Source organism: Bos javanicus, chromosome 5 (assembly GCF_032452875.1).
Source record: "Bos javanicus breed banteng chromosome 5, ARS-OSU_banteng_1.0, whole genome shotgun sequence".
Lineage (NCBI taxonomy): Eukaryota > Metazoa > Chordata > Mammalia > Artiodactyla > Bovidae > Bos > Bos javanicus.
This window is the reverse complement of record NC_083872.1, coordinates 20,115,720-20,125,737: the sequence shown is the minus strand read 5'-3', so window position 1 is coordinate 20,125,737 and position 10,018 is coordinate 20,115,720. Positions and strand designations below refer to the sequence as shown.

The 10,018-nt window shown below is 45.3% G+C and overlaps 1 protein-coding gene across 5 annotated transcripts in view; it reads left to right on the top strand.

Annotated features, from left to right (window-relative positions):
• The first annotated feature begins 1,533 nt into the window (after window positions 1–1,533).
• ATP2B1 (ATPase plasma membrane Ca2+ transporting 1) overlaps window positions 1,534–10,018 on the top strand; it is a 133,388-nt gene continuing 124,903 nt past the window's right edge. For 3 of the 5 annotated variants that reach the window (XM_061415718.1, XM_061415715.1, XM_061415720.1), the window contains exon 1: window positions 1,534–1,624. The gene's annotated coding sequence lies outside the window, so the exon portion shown is untranslated. Of the gene's footprint in view, window positions 1,625–2,053; window positions 2,247–10,018 lie in introns of those variants that run through there. The other 2 variants (XM_061415719.1, XM_061415716.1) reach the window with 1 other exon arrangement.

The window sequence follows — 10,018 nt, the reverse complement described above, 5'->3', positions numbered from 1 at the left end:
AAATAGAATAAACTCCTTCGTATCACCTATTTGTTTTTCAGGAAGACGTTACAGACATTACTTTTTCCAGCCCTGGAGTGAGTAGAGAGGAGACTCTGATAAACTTATCTTTCTGCTCTAAGTGGCATTGAAAATAATACTGACATGGTCTCTAAAGCAGCGGCGACAGGTCAGAGGTGATGAGACGAAGATGGAGCAGGATGTCCTAGGTAAGGTACAAGTTTTTACACGTGTGTATGTGTTGTGTAGGAAAGATAAACCGTTTTATTCTTAAAGAGGTCACTACGGTGATTTTTTATTAACTTGCAAAATCTTTTGAAGGTTGGCAAAAACCATGTTACCTTTCAGCATCTCAATTATCGTTAAGTTACCCCGTGTATCACCCCTCGGCCCCCCCCCACCGCCCGCGCCCCCACCCCCACCGCCCGCGCTCCCCGCCCCCCCGCCCCCGCCACCCCCGCCCTGCCGCAAAGAAGAGTGCTGGGTCGAGATGCTACAAGTGAACTAAAAGAGCCAACAGCTTGGCATAGGTAGAAAAAGCAAACACCAAACAAAAACGCGGGGATTCTAAGCGCAGACCATCACGGGCCTGTGTGCACCCGCCAAACAACTGGGTTAACCCTTTGGGCGCTGCAGCGGGGATCCCCGGAGTCTACGGGCCCGACCTGCAGGAACAGAGATGGGGCGCCCCGAGCTTGTGCGGGGTACGGGCTATCGTTCCACAAGAAGGGACCGAGTTGGGTGGCACTTTTGTCGTCCGGCGCGTGAGTCACGGCCCAAGACAGGCACTGAGTCCAGTACTGAATGGAGCAGAGAAGCGGCGAGGAAGCCGCTCTAATGTCCGCGGACGCGGGGGTCAACGTTAACCTGTCTTCGCATAGAGGGCTCACCCTAGCCCACCCGCCCGCCCGCCTGGCTCCCGGGCTCGGAGGGGCGCAGGCCCTGGGGTGGCCCCAAGGTGAAGGGTGACCAAGTCTGCCTGCGGCACTCATCGCTTTCCAGCGTCCACAGTCGCGGGAGCCGCCCGGAGCCGCGCTGAAACAGCGGCTGTGACTGACAGAGTCACCGCCCCCCGCGTCCGAGCCACCCCCTCTTCCCCCCACTGTCCCCCCTGCCCCCCCTGCCCCGATACGTCATGGAAACACGGACGTCAGAGCCTCTCAGCCAATCGCTGACAGCGACTGGAGGAAAGGGGCGAGCAGGAGGGGGCGGGGGCAGCGGCCGGTCGGGGCGCTCAGCGGAGGAAGAGAGGGAGAGGGCGCGCAGAGGCGCGAGTCCCCCGCCCCTCACTCCGGCCACCCTTTCCCCGCCGCGCGGCAAGTTCTAATCGCCGGGCGCGTGCTCGTCAGCCGGGAACGCGCTCGCCGGGTCCTCCCCTTAAACGCCCTCTCCGCGACGCTCGACTCCCAGTCTCCGTCCGAGTCGCGCTTCCTCCCGCGCGCGCGCCTGCCCGCCCCCAGGCTCCCCGCGGGCCGCGTCACGTGACCGCGCCTAGCCAAGGCGGCAGCGGCGGCGGCTCGAGCTTCGGCGGCGGCGGCGGCAGTGGCAGCGGCAGCAGCTGCGCCGCCAGCGTGGAGCGGGAGGCAAGAGGGTGTGGAGAGAAGGGAGCGCCAGACCGGAACGGGTGAGCGTCCTCCTCCCCTTGCCTCCCCCGGCAATCCTGCGGGCCACCCGGTGCAAACGGGGCCCCTGCCTGAAGCTTCGCGCAGCCCCCCTCGTGCTCGGTGGTCGGCTCTCCGGGGGCTACAGGTCCCGCCCCGAGCGGGTCGGGCTGCGCTGTTCGCCGAGAGGGCTGTACCCCCGCCCGCCGCTGCCTTTGCGGACGGCGGCGTGAGGCCGGCGGAGCTGCCCGTGCTGAGCGCGGCGCGCCCTATGTGCGGCTCTGCGGAGCCCGGGAGGCGGGTCCTGCGGGGACGCGGGCGGCCACTCGGCGGCTGCCGGGCTCTGGGCGGGGGCCGGCCCGGGCGCCGCCTCCTCCTCCGCCGCTGCCGCCTCCTCGCAGTGCAGCGTGAGTAGGGAGCCCAGGCTGGTGGACGCCGAGCCTCTCGGCTGCGCGGTCACCTCATCCTCGAGGTGCAGCCGACCCTCCGCGTGGCGCCCCGAGTCCTCCGAGCCGCCTGCGGACGAGCCGAGGACCGAGCCCTCGATCTCCGCGCTTCCCGCAGCTCCCACCGCTCTATCCCCCGACCCTCCTGCAGCCTCCCCTTTCTTTCCCCTTCGGAAAATGGTTCCTGCTGCCGGGCGAGGTGAGTCGCGGCCGCCGCCCGCCAGCGGCGGGGGCGGCTGGGCAGGTCACCTGCGGGGGAGGCCGGGCGGAACGCGGAGGTCCGGGCGTCGCGGCGGGGATCCTGGCAGCTGGGTGCTCCGCGGACAGCGGCGATTCGGGAGAAGTTGGCGGGGGCGGTCCGCGGGGCCCCTCGCAGGTGGTCTCTTGCTGCGCCCGCCCCGGCAGATCGTAAAGGTGAGCGGGTTCCTCCGCGTGCGCCTCAGCGCCGTGTCCGACCGGGTGTCCCCAACTAGGGCTCGAGGGACGGGGCTTGGTGGGACTTCGCGTCTACACCCGCAGCTTTTTGTGGCTTCTCCGAGCGGTCTCGGCCGCGCCGTAGCCCATCCTGCGGCCGGCCGCCCCCGCCCCGGCGCCTGGTGACCTTGAGGGCAGCGGTGCCCGGCACTCTTTCCCCGCGCCCCGGGAGGGTCACCCCTCTAATCCCTGGCTTCGGCCCCACTGGCGCTCCGCGGGCGGAGAGCGGACCCCCGACTAGGGCTAGCTAATTGATGTGTGTCACACCGGACGATGATTCCCCGGGAGTTGGAGAACCGCCTCGCCTTCTTCCCGGCGCCTCCAGTCTGGCCCCCCAGGATATTCATGGTTGCTTCCATCCGATTCGCGTTCTTAGACTTAGTTTAAAAGAAAGAAAGAAAAAAAAAATCTTGCGTCTTCCACTCTTTTTTTGGAAGGGTCAGTAGGAACCGCATTCGCGGGGGTGGCGGGGGGGCGGTGTTCTCCCTTGATTCCATCCTGTAGGCGAATCCTCTGGCTAGGCTAGTTAGCGACCCCTGGTTCTGCGCCGCGGTCCCTGGCCAGGTTGGTGTCTGTGCGCATTTCATTCACCAGTTTTCTGGCACCTGGCAGATGCCAGGAGTGCGTCTCGGAACTGGCAACGCCGGGAGTGCCCGAATCCTGTGCGGTGCAGTGGTGCCGGGGCGGGCCAGAGGTGCCAGGGGGGTCTTTCAACCAGCGGAAGCCTTGATCCTCCTCTGCAGGCGTAATTGTGCCCTTCCTGGGGTGGGAGCGCAGCAGACAGCCACCTCGGGCCGCTGTTCACGCTACTTTTCTGGGTTTATTAATAATCTAATGGCCCCTGTTGGTATCGATTGCTGTTCGTGATAAATTAGTTCTATGGATTTTTCTTCCTCGGAGTGTAGGTATATGCATCTATTTGGACTGTCTGCTTTTCAACATGGAAGGCTTTGTTGTGTTTAACCTCCCCCACCTGAGGACAGTCTTATTTTAAAATAAAGCTCTTGTTCAGCGTGGGTGTATTTTATAATAAGAAGTACTTGTGAGGCTCTGCTTTGTATGAGGCTCTCATCGGGCAGAGGGTGTGTAACCCTTTGGATAGTGGCCCACGTGAGTGAATGAGGGGCCTTCACCGCTCGCCCTGCTGCCAGCCTTCTTCCCCAGACTCCCTGCCCTTGTGTGTGGCAGAGGCGGATTGAGGGGAATTAAAGGGATTGGAGGAGAATCTGCTTTTTATACTTGAGCGTTTCATTTGGTCTCCCTGCTCCTCCCCCCCACCCCCCTTTTTTTCTTTTTTTGTCCTGGTGAGTTTAGATTTGAAGTAAATAGAAGCATGTTCCTTAAAGGGAGCCTTTGAGAACTTGTATATGAAATAGGCTTATTTAGCCATGATTTCAGGGGGACGTTTTAGTTTCTACCTTGCTTTGCCTGAGACAGTTAAATTGCTGTAATTAAGGGTGGATCTCTGTCCTGATTTTGGCTTGGGTGTAACTGCAAAGATCTTTGAAAAGTAACAGTTATTTCCTACCATACAGTCTGCAAAAGTGAGTCACAATCGGGTGAGTTGAGGACAGAGCGCCACCTTTAATTTTAAGATTTCGGCATATTCTTTTATTAAAATAGTGAATATTCAGATTACGCCTTCTTGACTTTTGTTGGAGTTGTTGTCATTACTGGCATCTCCAGTTAAATGTGTAAGGTGAAACTGTCTTCATTTTTCTGTATTTTGTAATTCTTCACTCCTTTAAGGGGGTTTCTGCAATTGTATGGGAAATCATGGTTTTTTTCATTGAAGCCTGGGATTTAATGTAGACTTCTGAAATGAAATGAGAAACTAGATTTGATTTGTGCTTATAAAATAACAGGGACAATAATAGTTTGAATCTGTTTAGGAAAAGAAGGAAAGTAACAGTTTCATTGTAAATATTTAAAACTAGGTATTGCCATAAATAAGGGTACTCACTAGCATGACAGAGGTTTTATAAATTTTTTTTAGCTTCTGTGCTATTAACAAATTCTAAAGTAAATATGCAGAATTATTAACCTTGTTTGAATAAGGTGTAGTAATTCTTTTTTGTTTTTTATCTTCCAACAGCTTGCCTTTTATGGTTTTCGAGTTTTCCAATTACTTGTTTTTAGATAATGCAAACAAGGACTTCAGCAGGCGTACTTAACACTCAAAGTTATTGAAGACCTTATTGGAAAGGGTGGTTTCTGTGTGTGCCTTTTCTCACATGTAGCTCGTATAAAAATAAATGGAGTTTTTAATGCTTAGGAAACAAATGCTGTAGTGACAGCTGAATGGATGGGATTTCCTTCCCAACCACTTGCTCCTTCCTGTCTCCCTCCCTCACAAATCAAAAACTTAAGGTACACTGTCTGTTCAGACACGGATACCTTCTGATGATTGTGACTGCAGATGTAACAGAAAAAAGATTTAGCTTTCAAGTAATGAATGAATAAATGTGTGAATATTACTAAATATAGTTTTAATCACAAGCCACAAGGTTGTCAGCATTCCTATCTGCGTTTAATTTTTAATTCAACACTTTGAGCAGTTTCTTCATAGACTACTATAAAGCGTATGCTATTGAGCCCCAGGTAGTTTTATTAAGGTAAAAAAATCTGCTTGAGGTGAAAAGTATATGCTTGTAAGTCTGTGGAATATGGCCCCAGGTTAAAGGACATCATTTGAGCAATTAGGTTGATGTATGTAGAGTAATTATACAGTGTTACTCATATCTTGATAGAATCCTGATTTGGGGGTTAAATATACCGATTTCTTTTGTCTGACAGATATGTTAACTTCATTTTGGGTGCAGCGTTCTCTTACCGTGTGAGCTGAATTGTATTGCTTGACAGGTTTTAAGAGAAATGGCCAGTTACAACTATTGGTGGTCTTTTGCAATACTAAGCCAAAAGTATGTGAGACTCCTCTTTTTCTTTATGTTTTTACACATATATGCAGTTGAAACTGGTCGTTTTCACTTTTTAATTATGAAATTTTGTAATGAATGAGCAAAAAATTAAAGGAGTAAGATCAGGATGCAGAAACTTAAGAATTAAGTTTTTGCAGCTTGGGTAAGAGTATTTACTTGCCCCATTGTGGGGAATATTTTTTAATAGGTGTCATGATATGTAGAAGGGTACTGTGAGAGTAGCTTATTTTGGAATATATAGAATCTGAGGTAACATGAAAGGAAAATGATACAATACATACGGGAATAATTTTCAAAGAAAAACTTAAAGATTTTTTAGCTTTTATAAATATTTTATACACACACATACACAGTTGTATTGTTAAATTTTTTATTATGGAAATTGTCCAGAATGTGAAAGTAGAATAATATACTTACTGTCCAGTTTTGACAGTTATCAATTCATGGCACATCTAATTTCATTTCTATTTTTAAACAAGAAATAGATCTATTATAAGTGGGGACATAAGACAGATGACTGAATTAAATTCTTACTTTTTTTATTTATAATTTCTAGGATATATACAATAATGTCCAATATGTAATTGAATCTAAAAGGTCAGTTTTTATGTTCCTTGTTTCTGTAATAGTCTTTTATAGCAGGCACCTAAAGATAGTGTCTCTCAAATTTCACTCTTAATGATAATGCCTTTGAGTTATAAAATGCTTTACAGTGTTTTGGAATGTATTACATACTATCTCCTCTGATTCTCACAGTCAGTAATTCTGTGAAATGAGCAAAGTAGATAGCTGTACTTTTCTTGTTTTTTTAGATAGGTAAAATGATTTCTCTAGGCCCTAACGTCTTATAATACAGTCAGCAGCTAGATTAACTAGAACTGGACTCTAGGTGGCTTCTAGTTTTTGCTTCATTGCTCTTCCCATTATAAATGTTTATGTAAGTTTGTGAAAGTTATATAAGTTTATGAAAATCAGTTTCCGACCAGAGTAAATTTAATAGTGGAATATAAACAGATTTGTTTGGGTTTAACTTTATAAATTTAATCTTTGCTTGTATTTGATATAATGTAAGTAAGCAGTTCATACCCTGATTTGCTTAACAGCTGAGTAAATGAATTTGACCATGTTTGAAGTACTATATTTTTAATATTGTGGATTGCATTATTTTTAAGTTAGGAATTTTGTTCTCAAAGACCTGTTAGTCCTTGAAATGATCAGGGATGTCTTAAATCATGAGTTAAAACTAAAAGAAGCTTATACTGAAAATTTCTTTGAATTACTGCTGTAAATTTTTTCATGCATTTTTTTTTTCCTGCCACTGCATTTTTTTTACCTAAAGCTCTTTGAAATATTAACTTCGTACGTAACAAAGTTTGGTTATAAAAGGTCCCAAATGAAGAGATTTTCGTTCTCGAAATCCAAAACCTTGTTGGAAATCTCACAAGAAAGGTGGTGGTTCTTTAAAATGTGTGCAAGAGGATCACCTGGGAGAGTTACTGAAAGTGCAGATTCCCTGGCATTGCCCCTGCAGATCTGATTCAGCACATCTGAGTGGGGCCCAGCAGTCAGCATTTTGAGAAACACTGACGTTGAATTTACATCTAGGTTAAAATTATATTGCATAGTAGAGATGCCTTTATAACTTAAAAGGGTGTTACTGATTTATTTGACTTTGAACATCGGGCTTTCAAGTAGTTTTGACTGTTGTAGCCAAGTTTGATTTGTGGGCTTGGTGGGTTTTGTGATAATTGTAAAACCGGTAAATTGAAAATATTTGTGATATCTGTGTGCATTGTCCTCTTTCAGAAGATCCATCTGTAGTTATTAAGTTACTTATTAAGCACTGTAAAAGCCCCAAGTGGAGAATGTTCTTCTCTTTGTTTTCATGCCCCAGTGTCTGCCATTTCCAAATGAGTTGAAAATGGGGGCCTATTTATGTAAAAATACTGAATGCTGTGTCACTACAGTACTGTATATTTATGCTTTAGTCTAGCTCTGATTTTATGTTGATATAACATTTGATATAAATGTTCCTTCAAACTAAAAGGACATAAATTGGTGGATAAGTAGTGGTCCTTATTAATATCAGTTAACAAGTAGCTGTTCCTTCAGAAATAGTGTTAGTCCTTTATGATCTTTCAAGAATATTAATGACTCAAGACTAAATAATAATTTACCATTCTGTGCATGAAAACAAAAGTTACTGCTGTTTTACGTAAATGTTAAATAACAATTTATGTAGTTCAGCAATCTGCTGTAAGATTCATTTTATATAAACTGATCTGACTTTTAAAGTAATTTTGTCTAATACTCTGTATCCCCGTATGGATTACTGTTGAAGACCAGATTTAAAATGCAATTATTTTTGCTTCATTTATGACACTATAGTAAATAGCCTGTATCTGTTTTTTTTTTTTTTTGTATCTGTTTTTAAAATACATTATTTATTGAACTTAATTGCAAAGCAGGTCCATCTCAAGACTATGCTGAACATTTTTTTGTTCATTTGTTCCAAAAACTTATTGCTTATTGGCTATGCTTTAGAATATATTTAGGAATCATGGGCTGTAATTTACTAATGATTGTGGAAATTTAAACTAATAAAGATTTCTGGCAGGGAGATCCAGATAAATTGTAGGTAACCCTTTTAAAGCTATTTCTTTTATTCTTTTAAAGCTATTTTTATTAAAATTTTCCTAGGACTGTATTAATTATTCTAAACATTCATATGCAGTTACCTCTTTGGTAAGAATATTATTTAGTATTTCTCAGTTGGGTAACTTTCAACAATATGGCATCTCAATATCTGGGATACCTGCTTTATATTAATATTTTTGTCACTTGGGCCTCTGAAGGAAAAAATGATGGTTTAGTGCTTGCTTACATTGTGAAATCTGAGATTATACTCTCACTGTAAACTGGTATGACTACTGTAAAGATCTGACAAATATAGGACTAAAAGTTGCGTGCTCTGAAAAGTAGATCTTAAAAAGGATTTCACTGTTCAAAAGATGCTTTTTAAATAACTTGATTATTAGCAATGTAGATTTATTGTTCATTGTATTAACTCAGTGAGTTAGTTTGCTCCCAGAAGGATCTTAAGCAGTCTTTTAATCTCAGAATTCTTGGATCTGCTGCTTTCTGCCGCTTTAATCTACCTTTGATTTTTGTGCCAGAATGTTTTGTTTTGTTTTTTACATAGTTTGCCTGCTGTCATTTCTTGACTAAAACTCCCAGTGGTTTCTTATTTTTCCCTTTATCAAGATGAAACTTGGCTCTGAAGGCCTTAGGACACTGATTCTGAGAAATATTAATAGGAAGGGGTTATGGAGGGAGAGGGCCAAAACCGAAATTTGAGTTAGGCTGGTTGATGCAGTTTCCCGTTTGGGACTTTTCCCATACTTTGATATGGTAGTATGGACTGCACCTGTCTAAATGTGTTTAGTGTTTTGCTCCCTTATCCCTTTTAGTGAAGCCTCCACCTGTTACTTTTCTAAACTAGTTAACCAGGATCACCGCTTTGCAGGGCTCTAGGGGATGCTTCACAGTGTGAATCATGTTTCCGGGAGTTGAGAGCACTGCTTCAGTCCTGTCCTGCTGCTTGCTGCGGGCCAGTCAAGTCTGGCGGTCTCTCTATATATACTGCATGTACTCTATCCCTCCTTTTGCGGTGACTTCATCCTGTTTTTCCTCTCCCTGATAGGACCCTCGATCTCACCTATCTAAATGTTCCCACCCTTTAAAACTCAGCATTCGTTGGCCTTTCCCGGTCATTGCTCAGTAGGTATGGTTCATGGATTTCCCATCTGTTATATATCCTTTTTGTCTTTGGGATAATATAGGACTTCAGGTAAGAACTTGAGTTCTTGAGGATATATAGAGTTTTATCCCACAAACATTCAATCAGTATTTTTTGTGTGTGTATATTGTTTAGAACTTAGACATTGTGTAGCTGACGTGAAGGTAAAGTAGATAAGATGGAAGAATTTTTCTTGGGCAGTTTCCAAGGGCTGAATTCATAGGACAACCTGTTTTACTTATACGTTTCGTAGAGTGTTGCTAGGACGATAGAATTTAGCTTCTATGTAGGAAGTCTTTCCCCTTTCTTAGCTAACATTTGTCCTAAAACAACCAGTTTCACTTTTCTTGTAGCTTGTGACATCTTTTCCTTTCATCAGCATTGATGTTCATAAGATGTTTTTGCATCTGCTATCCATTAGCATATTGTGTGATGCAAAATGCCATAATTCAAAGCATATATTATGTCTAAAGTTTAAATATGATAACCTTGTAGTTACTCTTAATTGATAGGAATACCCTTGGAGCCAAGTTTTTAAATGTCAACTTATTGCAGATTCTTACTTTCTGAGCATTCTTTTTCATGAATTGAGGGTGAACTTGTGGCCCATGACCTGGTGCAGTATCACTGTAGGCATCAGGAAGATGTGTAGATACATGGTTTCTGTTAAGTGTTGGAGCACAGCAGTGTGGATTTTCTTCTAAGTACCTTCCTTGGGTCAAGGCAAGAAAACCTGTCCTTGACTTTGTCATTTCTGTT